At 43.2% G+C, this 14,547-nt stretch overlaps 1 protein-coding gene across 1 annotated transcript in view; it reads right to left on the bottom strand.

The window, feature by feature from the left end:
- Nucleotides 1-14,547, bottom strand: part of FAM160A1 (family with sequence similarity 160 member A1) — a 305,023-nt gene that overhangs the window by 211,108 nt on the left and 79,368 nt on the right. Inside the window, exon 2 of the mRNA XM_018061598.1 lies at nucleotides 11,672-11,795. The gene's annotated coding sequence lies outside the window, so the exon portion shown is untranslated. The remainder of the gene's footprint in view (nucleotides 1-11,671; nucleotides 11,796-14,547) is intronic.

The following is a 14,547-nucleotide window of genomic DNA, read 5'->3' as shown; positions in this document are numbered from 1 at the left end:
AAGCCCATATAATGGAGTGAAAGACCACTACTAAAGCTGGGTTTTTTTCCGAAGAATTTAATGACAAACTTAAATCTTGATTCCTGCTCCTTTCATTTAATTTTACATCCTGAGCATTTTCCCAAATCATTAAATTCTCAAAAAAATCTAATTTATAAAATTTAGACTTAGGTTTCTTAATATGTACTGTAAACTGTTCCAGCAATCTACATTCCCACCAGTAGATTCTTGGGTACATCTTTTTTTTTTTTTAATTTTTTTTTTTTTTGCTTTTTTAAAATTTATTTATTTATTTTAATTGGAGGCTAATTACTTTACAATACTGTAGTGGTTTTGCCATACATTGATGTGAATCAGTCATGGGTGTACATGTGTCCCCTGTCCTGAAGCCCCCTCCCACCTCCCTCCCCATCCCATCCCTCAGGGTCATCCCAGTGCACCAGCCCTGAGCGCCCTGTCTCATGCATCGAACCTGGACCAGTGATCTATTTCACAAATGGTAATATACATGTTTCAATGCTATTCTCTCAAATCATCCCACCCTCTCCCTCTCCCACTGAGTCCAAAAGTCTGTTCTTTACATCTCTGTCTCTTGCTGTCTCGCATACAGGGTTATCATTACCATCTTTCTAAATTCCATATATATGTGCTAATATACTATATTGGTGTTTTTCTCTCTGACTTACTTCACTCTGTATAATAGGCTCCAGTTTCATCCACCTCATTAGAACTAATTCAAATGCATTCTCTTTAATAGCTGAGTAATACTCCATTGTGTATATGTACCACAGCTTTCTTGTCCATTCGTCTGCTGATGGACATCTAGGTTGCTTCCATGTCCTGGCTATTATAAGCAGTGCTGCAATGAACATTGGGGTACACGTGTCTATTTCAATTCTGGTTTCCTTGGTGGGTATGCCCAGCAGTGGGATTGCTAGGTCGTATGGCAGTTCTATTTCAAGTTTTTTAAGGAATCTTCACACTGTTCTCCATAGTGGCTATACTAGTTTGCATTCCCACCAACAGTGTAAGAGGGTTCTCTGGGGCACATCTTAATGAGACTTTAGAAAGTATCCTTTTTTCTTTTTTAGTTTTTATCTATTTATTTATGGCTGTGCTGGATCTTCGTTGCTGCTCACAAGCTTCCTCCAGTTGCGGGGCACAGTGGCTTGTCTTGCTGCAGAGCCCCAGTGTCTGGGGACCTGGCTCCAGCCATTGAGCCATGGCCTCTCGAGGGGAGTGCAGGGGGAGGGCCCCAAGGGCACTTGTGCTTCTGGGTGACTCCCCCACTGCCCTGCCTGGCCTTATCCTGGTATTTAATTAAACAAGTCTTTTTAAACCTCCCCCACCCCCAAAAAAGCCCACTCACAGGCCCTAGAGTGCGTCAGTGGTCGCATCACACGGGCTCAGCCGCCCTGCAGCACGTGGAGTCTTCCCAGATCAGGGACCAAACCTGCGTCCCCTCCACGGGCAGGCAGATTCCCAACCACTGGACCACCGGAGAAGTCTAGAATACTCTTTTTCAATGCAGTTATTTTTACTTTTTGAGACAATTATTTATTTTGTTATTATTTTTAACATTTCCCCACTTTTTAAATCTTGAAAAATTTCAAGACAACAGTAAAATATGAAGGAGTAGTTACAATTAACATCCATATACTAAGAAGGTACACTCTTAAATCAACACGTGCAAATATCTAGGAGAAAATGGTTCATGAAAGTAATTATTTAGATTTTTTAGATGCCTGAAATTAAATCTCCTTAAAATACCCAAAAAAGTTGCAGATTTTATATAAAATAGCTAGGGTCACAAAGAGGTAAAGTTCTTTTCAAAGCTACATTAGATACATACTTTTTAAAAATGCTGACATACTGTTCTGTCAATTTTTACTAATCTGTCTATGACCACTGAAGAGGAGATCATCCTAAGCTATGTAGAAGCTTCTGGTTACCACTCAGTATCTATCCTCTCCTTCTTTATTAACAGAACCCCAATTGTGTAGCAAGAAGCAAAGACCAAAAGCAGAAAAACAGTATCTCCCAGTCTCTCCTGCAGCAGAGGTGATGCTGTGATACTGTCTAATCAAGGGGTAGAAAGTAATATCCTCGGAAGGCCTTTCAGGAAAGTCCCTAAAAGGTACAAAGGCTGAAGTCAGACTGCTAGCAAGCTCCTTTTTGCTTTTTTGACCTTCCCCTCTTCCCTGGAATGAGGGCCTGCAGATGCCAGACTTCTGGCACATATTTGAGATGAGAACATGAGGGCAAGGATCCCACTTAGGAGAGTACAGCATAAAGACAGAAGGAATCTGGGGTCCCTGATAATCAAGGAACCAGTCTACTAAGCCTGGATAGCTTAGTCCCAGACTTATTTCATGTGAAGGGAAAAAATCCCAAAATTTGTTTAAACCATTGATTCCTATAGTTACTTTTGGGTAAACTGAACCCTAACTGATCTGCTGGAGTTATTATACAAAGGTTATTATAACCTGCCAGAGTTATTTTACAAAGGTAAGAAGCAGGTGGAATTGGCTAAAATCAATTAGCTCATTTAAATACTCATTTATTCTTCCACGCAATCAATCTGTATTGAACAGCTATGCTTAGAGGTAGAAGCACAGAAATACATAAGATGTGGCTTATAGTTACAATGAAGCAACCAAACCAACAATTAAAACAAAGTTTGATGAGTCATAAGGGAATGGCTCCCCACTCCAGTATTCTTGCCTGGCAAATCCCAGGGACAGAGGAGCCTGGTGGTAGCGAAGAGTCAGACACGACTGAGCGACTGACACTATGGTAGGGGAAGGGTGGCATGCTATGACATCATATAGAAGTATTTAACCCCACCTGTTGGTTGGAAGGCAAATGGGATCAGAGAAAGCTTGCCAGGTGAAATGAAATCTAAGCTGAGACCTGAAAATGGAGATGGACGTACTAGCCAGCATTACCCAAGGAAGGAAGAGTACCGCGGAAGAGGAAGCAGCATGGGCAAAGACCCAGAGGAAGCCGGGAGAACGTGACCCGTTACGGGAAGCGCAAGCAGTTTGCCCCAGCTGGAACACACACGTGGAGTGCTAGACCACTCTTCTCGGGCACTGCCGAAACCACAGAGGCTGGCCCTCTCTGGCCAGCCTAGACTCTGGAGCTGTTTTACAATTATTCCTTTATTAAAATAAATCAAAATTAAGGGCCAAAAGGGGCAAAGGCTCTTCCAGCTCTCGACCTTGATTCTTTAAATGGCAGAATCGTCCTGCTCCTCCAAATTGGTGGGGCTTGCTCAACAATGAAGAGGATAACAGAGGCTTTGCCCAACACTGAATGACGGACTGAGAAGGGTTAGGCTGACAGATGCAGGAAAGCGTCACGGTGAGACTTACTGCTGGCAAGAATAACACTTTGGCAATAATCATAAAGAAATGCATGGGAAGAGAACACTGTTATAACAGGGGGACAAGAGATGAAGGAGGTCATGACAAGATTGCTCACAATGGAACACAGGCAAGGGGAAGTGTGCTTTGCAGAGAGATTAGCAGGTGAACTGGAGAGGACTGGGGAGATGCGCAGGGGCAAGAAGACGAGGGGAAGGGAGACCTGAGGCATCTAGCTTGGGAGAGGAAGCACGACTAAGACCCCATGCTCCAGGATTCCATCTCCATCCATGAGTGGTTTTGGGACCTTCACTTAAACCCCATGTGTTTCAGTTTCTGCATCTGTATAGTGGGAATAATAATATAATCTCAAAGGATTTGCGAGGAGTTACATGGAAGTTCTCAGAACAGGACATGGCATATAGAAGATGCTGAATAAATGCTGCTGCTGCTGCTGCTGCTAAGTCGCTTCAGTCGTGTCCAACTCTGTGCGACCCCATAGACGGCAGCCCACCAGGCTCTGCCGTCCCTGGGATTCTCCAGGCAAGAACACTGGAGTGGGTTGCCATTTCCTTCTCCAATGCATGAAAGTGAACAGTGAAAGTGAAGTTGCTCAGTCATGTCCAACTTTTAGCAACCCCATGGACTGGAGCCCACCAGGCTCCTCTGTCCATGGGATTTTCCAGGCAAGAGTACTGGAGTGGGGTGCCATTGCCTTCTCCGTGCAAAGTGATATTGACACCATTCACCAAGACAGGGGACACGAGAGGAAGCACAAGTTCTGGGGAAGAAGAATGATAAGTTCAAGTTCAGATACATTCACCTGATCTGCCTGTGGGACACACAGAAGGCAGTTGAGGATACGGGCTGCAGCTCAGAGGAGAGTGGTGAGAGTCAGAGGCTCCTTGATCAAGGGTGCTGTGAGGGCGACATCTGAGCCAGGGCCCAGCAGACAGGAAGAAGCAAGCCCTGAGAGGACGGAGTAAGATGTAGTAAGATGCAGAGAAAAGAACTCGGGCAGCTCCCAGGGAACACGGACCCTCAAGGGACAGACAGAGGGGAAAGGACGGAAGGAGCAGCCAATGAGACAAGAGGAAGACTCACAGGAAACAATTCTAATAAAGCTGTACCGTAACAACTAAAGAAACAAAAGCATGAATGATGGTGAGAGGAGGCAGACATACCATCATGCACAGGGCACCAGCTTAGAGACTGGAAATCGAGAGTAAGGACAAAAAGACCCGAATGAAGAACAGCATTCCCCAAGAACCAGCATTTACAGTTTATTAACACTGTTTGTAAATTATCATAAGAACCCCAGAGTGAAATCTCCAAGCTGGTAAGAGGCAGAGGGCTCCTTTAGTGAGCAAACGGTCCAAGCGAACTGCTTTATCAATGAGGCTAAGCCTGAGAAAAATCTCATATTAACGGTCCAAGCGAACTGCTTTATCAATAAGGCTAAGCCTGAGAAAAATCTCATACAGTAACCTGAGTGGCCAAGAAAGAATCACATTTTTTAAGGAAAGAAAGCAGAACACAATGGCTTTACTGAAAAATAATCCAAACTGCATTTTGAAAATAAAATTCAACTGGCCCCTAAGCCAGGTTCAGGCTCAGTTACTGAACCTGAAAAGCCACTTTAAATCACATCACTTTGGGGCTTGGAGGAGAGAGAGATAGCCGTTGGTCCAGATTCCAGATATGAGATGTATTCTGGCAAGCCTGCTGTAAAGCAGATAACTGCATCCGAATCTAAGACCACGGCATCCGAATCTCTGGGTAGATAGTTAGGGAAAGTGTACTGCTCTCTGGAACGTGTTAAAGACACTTAACCAGACCATTCATGCGCACACCAACATCTGGGAACCCCTGATCTTTCTGATGAGAAGACCAAGGGATAGAGAAAATGAAAAGCCTGGACAACTGCACACAGCTAACGAGACGTGTGGAGCAGTCCTCACACTCTAACTGGTATCAGAATCACCCAGAGAGCTTGTTAAATACAAACTGAGACTACTGTAGGAGTTTCTGATTCAGCCCAAGAATTTATACTTCTAACAAGTGTGAGATGAGGCTGCTGCTGCTCACCTAGGGACCACACTTTGAGAATCTCTGGTGTGGACTAGTCATTAGAGAGTTTCCTAAGGGCTTTCCTGGTGGCTCAGACGGTAGAGAATCTGCCTCCAATGAGGGAAACTCGGGTTTGATCCCTGGGTCGAGATCAAAAGGGATCCCAGAAAAGGGAATGGCAGCCCACTCCAGTATTCTTGCCTGGAGAATCCCATGGACAAAGGCGCCTGGGGGGCTACAGTCCATGGGGTCACAAAGAGTCAGACACGACTGAGCGACTAACACTCTATGTACATTCCCTCAATGCGACCTGTACCCTTAAAGAAAAGGTAGCGCATTTCAGAAATGATGCTGAAAATGAAACAGAAAACATGATGAAATATAAACTTCACACATGTGTTCTAAGCCCTTCTGGTCAATTGGAAAAAACACAGAAAGCTGGAAAACACCCAGACTAAACTAAGCTAGAATGAAACTACAAGGGTCAGGGAGAAGAGACCAAAATGACTGAATAAATACAGACTAAATTCACAAAACAGGGTAGAGACAGGTCATAATTTTAAAATCTACAAAACTCTGAAAAGGTATGGTCAGAATGACAGCATTAGGCAGCTGTTTTGATTATTTGACTGTAAGAAGTCACTTTTAAGTATCTTTTTGTGTTATTGACTCAGGAAAGCTGATCCCCAAACTGTCTTGAGGCTAAATTTTTATTCAAAACAACTTTCAAACATGGTTTCCCATTGGTTCCACACAAAGCCAGGGCAGCCACAGAGACACATCCTCCCCTCACCACCGCCATGACTCAGACCTCCCGGTATTACATTAGGGAGAGCAGCATTCTAACGCTGCTCTGACCGCTCCTCTCCGCTCATGCAGACAGCTCCTAGCCCTGAAACACTACATTCAAATATATCTTTCTCTCACCAGGTCAGAAGATCCGTAACTGCCTCTGTCTACCTGCTGTTTGTCTCACAGTTCTGAGTACACCTCCCAAATCCGTAACGATGAATCCCACTGGCAACATCCCCTTGGGGCTGTCACGCACATTTTATATCATATTGTTTCCACCCCTTTTCAAGCCCATTTCCCACTTGTGGTTGTTCCTGGGCTAGCTCTAGTACCTGCTGTCATTTCCTTCGAAGAAAATAATACATCCAAGGGTTAGATCCTTCCAATATCCGTGGGACTCCTACATCCAGCTAAGCTGCTCCCTCTTCCTTCGGAGCATCTTTGCCCAGGTTTTCCTCTTTGTTATATATATTTGCTTTTGGACTCTTCCCACCCAACTCCAAACACCCTCCTGTCTTCCCCAAAACAACCTCACTTCTAAAGGCACACGGTCTGGGTTTCGAACTTTTCAAAGTCAGTCTAAGTATCCTGTCAACAAACATACCACTTTTTAGAGCTTAGAGGCAAAATCAGGCTACCCAGACAGGTTAATGGTTTGAACTGTCCTTAAGTTTTTTCCCAGGATACATTACTAGCTATCCTTCACCATAAAAATGTTGATTCTGCTTATGGTCCTGAAACTAAAGCTTCTTAAGACATTAGAGGATCTCTCCTTTGTTAAGCCCTGTGACAAGACACACACACACTAACCCACCTACCTGAAGACCAAAATTCAGTTTCCCATAATCAAATCCCAAATATAATGTAACCGCCCACCAAATAACTAACTTAAAACTTAAACACAGGCTCTATGCTTACTGTCAATTATTAAATCTTAGTCTAAAGAAAATGAAAGTGAAAGTTATTCAGTCACGTTCAACTCTTTGTGACCCCATGGACTATACAGTCCATGGAACTCCTCAGGCCAGAATACTGGAGTGGGTAGCCTTTCCCTTCTCCAGGGGATCTTCCCAACCCAGGGATCAAACACAGGTCTCCCACACTGCAGGTGGATTCTTTACCAGCTGAGCCACCAGGGAAGCCCAAGAATACTGGAGTGGGTAGCCTATCCCTTCTCCAGTGGATTCTGACTCAGGAATCAAACTGGGGTCTCCTGTGTTGCAGATGGGTGTTTTACCAGTTAAGCTACTAGGGAAGCCCCAAATCTTAGTTGTAAACCATATATCTGATAAAGAGTTAATATTCAGAACATATAAACACTCCTATAACTCAATAACAAAAAGACAACCTTATTAAAACATGGGCAAAAGACTTGACTAAACATTTATCCATATATGAATGGCTAACAAGCATATGAAAAGATGTTTAACATCACTAATCATTATTGAAATGCAAATCAAAACCATGAGACATCACTTCATACCCATCAGGATGGCTATCATCATCAAAAACAAAAACAAAAAAATACTAAAACCCAGTGTTGAGGAGGATATGAGAAACTGGAATGCTTGTGTACTTCAGGTACAAATATAAAATGGCTTGGCTACTGTGGAAAACAGTAAGGTGGTCCTTCAAAAAATTAAAAATAGAATTAATATGTGACCCCGCTATTCCACTTTAAGATCCCAAACAGCTGAAAGCAGGAATGCAACAGATTATTTACACACCCATATACAAGCAGCTTATTCATAACATTCAAAAGGTGGAAGCAACCCAGATGTCCATTAATGAATGAATGGATAAACAAAATGTAAGGGGTGTGTGTGTGTGTATATAAGAAATATTATTCACCCTTAAAAAGGAAGGAAATCCTAACAAATGGATGAACTGTGAGAACATTACTCTAAGAAAAATGAGCCTGTCACAAGAAGACAAATACCATATGAATCCACTTCCATGAGGCACATAGAACAGTTAAATTTACAGAGACCAAAAGAAAAAAAAAGAATGGCGGTTGCCAGGTGCGGGGGTGGGAGGAAATGAACAGTTGTTTAATGGCTGTGGAGTTTCATTAAGGAAACTGGCTGCACAATGTGAATATACTTATAATACTGGAACCATATGCTTAAAAATCGTTAAAATGGTAAATTTTGTGTTGTGCATCTTAACACAATTTTTAAGTATACACAATGAAATATTTTCTCATAATGGCCTTAACTTATAAATCTGTAGTCATTTTTATCTTACATAAAGTATATTTCTCTTAATATTAACATACATAGAATGATATAATACTGTAGGTATCTTTTAAAGTAAAGGTACAATCTGATTATAAAATACCTAAAATATTTCAATATTTATTTATATCAATAAATTTATGAAATATGTCTATTTATAAAAAAATACTACAAATAATTGATAAATAAAAAGAACTGATGCTTTTGAACTGTGGTGTTGGAGAAGACTCTTGAGAGTCCCTTGGACTGCAAGGAGATCCAACCAGTCCACCCTAAAGGAGATCAGTCCTGGGTGTTCATTGGAGGGACTGATGCTGAAGCTGAAACTCCAATACTTTGGCCACCTCATGCAAAGAGCTGACTCACTAGAAAAGACCCTGATGCTGCGAAAGATTGAGGGCAGGAGGAGAAGGGGACGACAGAAGATGAGATGGTTGGATGGCATCACTGACTCAATGGACATGGGTTTGGGTGGACTCTGGGGGGTGGTGATGGACAGGGAGGCCTGGTGTGCTGTGGTTCATGGGGTCACAAAGAGTCGGACACAACTGAGCGGCTGAACTACAAATTAATAATTTATTAGGGTGAGGGTGGGATGATTTGGGAGAATGGCACTGAAACATGTTTATTATCATATGTGAAATGGATCGCCAGTCCAGGTTTGATGCATGAGACAGGGTGCCCAGGGCTGGTGCACTGGGATGACCCTGAGGGATGGGATGGGGAGGAAGGTGGGAGGGGCGTTCAGGATGGGGAACACATGTACACCCATGGCTGATTCATGGCAATGTATGGCAAACCACTACAATATTGTAAATTAAATGAATTAAAATGAATAAATGTGTAAAAAATATAAAATATGTCTATTTACAAATAAATACTACAAATAAATGATTTATTTATAATGTTTATAAATAAACTTTTTAGATTGAAAATGTTTAAAAAGTAACACATTTTATACACAAAGCCGACTTTCTGTAAAATTAATAACTTTATAGGAAGGGTTACCAAAGAATGTACATGGCAATGGAAATATCCTATCAAAGTCTAGTATTTAATATTAATACTTTCTTTCATTTGAGGGATTCAAAGAACTTCATAAAATCTCTGAGTACCATAAAGAAAAGATTTGGTCTGTCTGAACCATAAATTGCACAGCAAAGCTTTCATCACGATGTTTACTAAATAATGCTGGACTGGATGCTACAGGAGCAAAGCACAGACTCCAGGAGCCTCCAAGATCTATCCAGTTACTCTTTACCGCGAGCTGAATAAGATACTTGAGGTGCAACTTACTAGCAAATGAAGAAGGTACTTCATAAAACTTGGTATTTGCCATCTAGCTGTCAAAAACAAATTTATCCATCTGCATCCAAGGAAAAGTATTCTCATTTTAAATTGAGACATAAAGTTCGAATAACAGTAATTTGATCTAACAACATGCAACTTGAGAACAAAGTGAAAGTTGCTCAGTCGTGTCTGGCTCTTTGTGACCCCATGGACTATATAGTCAATGGAATTCTCCAGGCAAGAATTCTGGAGTGGGTAGCTGTTCCCTCCTCCAGGGGATCTTCCCAACCCAGGAATGGAACCTGAGTCTCCTGCACTGCAGGCTGATTCTTTACCAATTAAGCCACCAGGGAAGCCCACTTGAGAACATAATCCTATGTCAAAACAGTATACTAAAAATACCAGCATTGTTTTATTCAAAGCAAAAATCAAGGTGATTGCAATACCTTTAAATCCAAAAATACAAAGATTAGGTGGAAGTATGCTCTCAATTGCATTGGCAGTGTCCATCTTGGGTGGTAGTCACTTGTAAAATTTCCAAATCCTTCCCCCTAGCACTCTGATTCAGATTATGACACACTAGATTTGGCACCTCGTCTTAGTAATCTGAATTTTCATTGTGCATTTTTAACAAGTACTATAACAACACTTTAAGAAACAATGCAAAACACACCTCTAATAAGATGCAAATTACAGAGCCTTAGAAATATATCTTATAAGGAAATTAAATCTTATCTTATTCAACCTGATAATTGACAAATTGATCAATTTTTATAAGAAAGAATAGCAATATTTACATACAAATAAATAGCATATGCTTTTCTGTAAGCTACAAGTCTAATAACAATACAATTATACTACTATTTGAAACTCAGAGTCACCACTTTTTGGAAGTAACTTTCAATATAGTGTGTAAGACTTCAAACACACATACAAATTATACAGAGAGAAACTGGTTTCATTACCTTATTCCTCCTTCTGGTTTTTGATAAAAATTAGAACTTCCCAGATCCCATAGCTCTGAAGAAATTTAGACTACTTCCCAAAACACCCTCTGAGGGGTTTACATTTGCTACCACAGAAAATAGGATGCTTAAAAGAATGCCACCAGAGGATTTAGATGCAGTTTCCAGAGGAAAAAAATCTTTGGGACTTCCTTGGTGGTCCAGTGGCTAAGATGCCACCCTCCTAATGCAGGGAGCTGGGTTCCATCCCACAAGAGTAACCAAGAGTTCACATGCGGGAACTAAGATCCAGTGTTAGTCAAATAACTAATTTTTTTTAATGTTTTGAGTAGAGGAGAGAGTGAAGTCTCTGAGAAAGACTGCTTTGAGAAAGATAATGTTCACCTCTGTGGACAAAGGATGTTGCCTGTCATTCCAGTAAACAAGCACCAAGCCATCAGCCACTGCAGCACCCTCATTCCCACTGATGGTATGCCCCAAGGGCAATTCCGGATAGAGAAAAACAGGAAGCACCCTGCGCTCTGGATACTGGCCCTAGATAATTAAGATGCATATCTAATGAACAATTTCATTGAGCCCAGATTCTTGCATCTTCCCGTAAGTAAAAAGGCACTAAAATCATTAACTTGCAATGTTTATTTCTGTGATTAGCAGTTATCTTTTGATTGACTACACGTTTTTGTTTTGTTTGTCTTAAAGCTCAACATGCCTACACATCCTGGCTCCTCCCTTACCTCGCTGGAGCAGCTCCTCAGAGATATCTGAGAGACTGTCTCCCGGGCTATAGTCTTCAGTAAGGTCCCAAAATAAAACTTAATTCAAAACTCTCAAGTTGTGTGTTTTTCTTCCGTCAGCACTTGGATGTGTAAATTCAAGTAGGCTTATTTTTCTTTAATTTGTTACTGGACATTACTGAACACACATCAATAGTAACAAGAAAAGACATTACCTGTGATTGCTCTCTTCACCAGCCTTCTGCTAGATTATGTTTGCTCACTTCACTCTATCGGAAGGGCAGCAAAGGTTTTTCCAACACTTGGCACTGCTGGCAACTCCCAGAAGAATATTTCCAACTGAAAAAAAAAAAAAAGAGAGAGACAGAGACCCACAGTCATCAATAAACTACAAAAACCCAATCAATTTTTCTCTAGGTTTTCTCCCCTCCCAGCTACTGCAATTTGTTGTGCACTGAATGGCTCTGCCTCAGATTGCACTTATTTTTTTTTAATTATTAGCAAAAATTGAATCTTTATTTAGAAGTCTGAATGCTAGCCAAATACGAGACTCCCACTGGGCAGCAGAAAGGAAAGAAGGATTCTTCTGTCCTCCAAGAGATGGTAAGTAATTATATACTTCTTTTAGAAGAGAAAAAAAAAATGTGGAACTAAATAAACCCATATCCATGCATCAGCAACATAACATTATAATGAGAACAAAATATAAAATAGCAAGAAACTTCATAGCTTGCTTCTCTTTAAAGGTGTGATATTTGCCAAATATTCCCTGGCACTTCTGACCTATTCAAATATTGACAGTTGAAAGTTTAATTTATTGCCATCCCATGGGCAAAGTTTACTTTGGTTTTAGAGACAGGTCTCATGTGATCATGCCTACCTAGGAAGATGTTTCACAGCACAGTTACATGGCTTCCTGACCATACATTCAGAAAAACATGAGCTTGAAGAAGGCTGAGAAAGGACTTCCCTGGTGATAAGTGGCTAAGATGCAGCACTTCTAGGACAAGGCCTGGGTTCCCAAAAAAGAGGAAGCTGGGAAATTGTCGCACCTGAGACGAACAGTACAGAGGACATAACCTAGAGGTGTCCTAGAGAGCACAGCAAAGAGACTAACCCCAAGCACAGAGACCTCAAAAGGCCGAAAGAAAGTGAAGTCGCTCAGTGGTGTCCGACTCTTTGCAACTCCATGGACGCGGCGGCGGCAGCGGCAGCGCCCGGCGCACTGAGCGTGGCCGAGAGCTACCCCACGTCCAAGGTCAGGAGCAGCGGCCTAGAGCGCCAGGCTGCGACGGCGCAGGAACGGCCGAGAGGAAGTACCGCACGTCCGAGGTTAGGGGCCTCGGCCTAGAGGAGCTACCTCGCGTTCGAGGTCAGGGGCGATGGCCCGAGAGGAGATACCCTGCGTCCGAGGCCAGGGACAACGGCCCGAGAGGAGCTACCCTGCGTCCGAGGTCAGGGGCCGCGGCCGAGAGGAGCTACCCCGCGTCCGAGGTCAGGGGCGATGGCCCGAGAGGAGCTACCCTGCGTCCAAGGTTAGGGGCCGCGGCCGAGAGGAGCTACCCCGCGTTCGAGGTCAGGGGCGATGGCCCGAGACGAGATACCCTGCGTCCGAGGCCAGGGACGGTGGTGGAGAGGAGCTACCCTTTGCCCGAGGCCAGGGGCGGCGCCCGAGGCCAGGGGCAGCGGCCGGGAGGAGCAACCCCACGTCCAAGGAGTGGTGGCTGTGTGGGCCCAGGAGGGCCTAGAGGAGCCATCCCACACTGAAAGTCAGAATGGGCGGCGGAAGGAGATACCCCTTATCCAAGATAAGGAGCAGCGGCTGTACTTTCCTGGAGCAGCAGTAAAGACATACCCCACGCCCAAGGTAAGAGAAACCCAAGTAAGATGGTAGGTGTTGTAAGAGGGCATCAGAGGGCAGACACACTGAAACCATCCTCACAGAAAACTAGTCAATCTAATCACACTAGGACCACAGTGAAACTAAGGCATGCCCACCGGGCAACCCAAGACGGGCGAGTCATGGTGGAGAGGTCTGACAGAATGTGGTCCACTGGAGAAGGGAATGGCAAACCACTTCACTATTCTTGCCTTGAGAACCCCATGAACAGTATGAAAAGGCAAAATGACGCGATACTGAATGAGGTACTCCCCAGGTCAGTAGGTGCCCAATATGCTACTGGAGATCAGTGGAGAAATAACTCCAGAAAGAATGAAGGGATGGAGCCAAAGCAAAAACAATACCCAGTTGTGGATGTGACCAGTGATAGAAGCAAGGTCCGATGCTGTAAAGAGCAATATTGCATAGGAACCTGGAATGTCAGGTCCATGAATCAAGGCAAATTGGAAGTGGTCAAACAGGAGATGGCAAGAGTGAACTTTGACATTCTAGGAATCAGCGAACTGAAATGGACTGGTATGGGTGAATTTAACTCAGATGACCATTATATCTACTACTGCGGGCAGGAATCCCTCAGAAGAAATGGAGTACCATCATGGTCAACAAAAGAGTCCAAAATGCAGTACTTGGATGCAATCTCAAAAACGACAGAATGATCTCTGTTCGTTTCCAAGGCAAACCATTCAATATCACAGTAATCCAAGTCTATGCCCCAACCAGTAATGCTGAAGAAGCTGAAGGGTTGGTGGCAGGAGAAGAGGGGGACGACAGAGGATGAGATGGCTGGATGGCATCACTGACTCGATGGACATGAGTCTGAGTGAACTCCGAGAGTTGGTGATGGAAAGGGAGGCCTGGCGTGCTGCGATTCATGGGGTCCGCAAAGAGTCGGACACGACTGAGCGACTGAACTGGACTGACTGGACTGTAGCCTACCAAGCTCCTCCGTCCATGGGATTTTCCAGGCAAGAATACTGGAGTGGGTTGCCATTTCCTTCTCCAGGGGATCTTCCCAACCCAGGGATCGAACCCAGATCTCCTGCATGGTATGCAGATGCTTTACCATCTGAGCCACCAGGGAAGCTAATGCAAATGCTAAACAAAGTGAAAGAGGATGCTATTCTAGATGAGAACAGGTGGAAGCCAGAGAAAAATGACCAAGAAAAAAAACACATTTAAATAAAGCAATAG

The sequence above is a fragment of the Capra hircus genome, chromosome 17 (assembly GCF_001704415.2).
Source record: "Capra hircus breed San Clemente chromosome 17, ASM170441v1, whole genome shotgun sequence".
Lineage (NCBI taxonomy): Eukaryota > Metazoa > Chordata > Mammalia > Artiodactyla > Bovidae > Capra > Capra hircus.
This window is presented reverse-complemented; position numbering and strand designations above follow the sequence as displayed.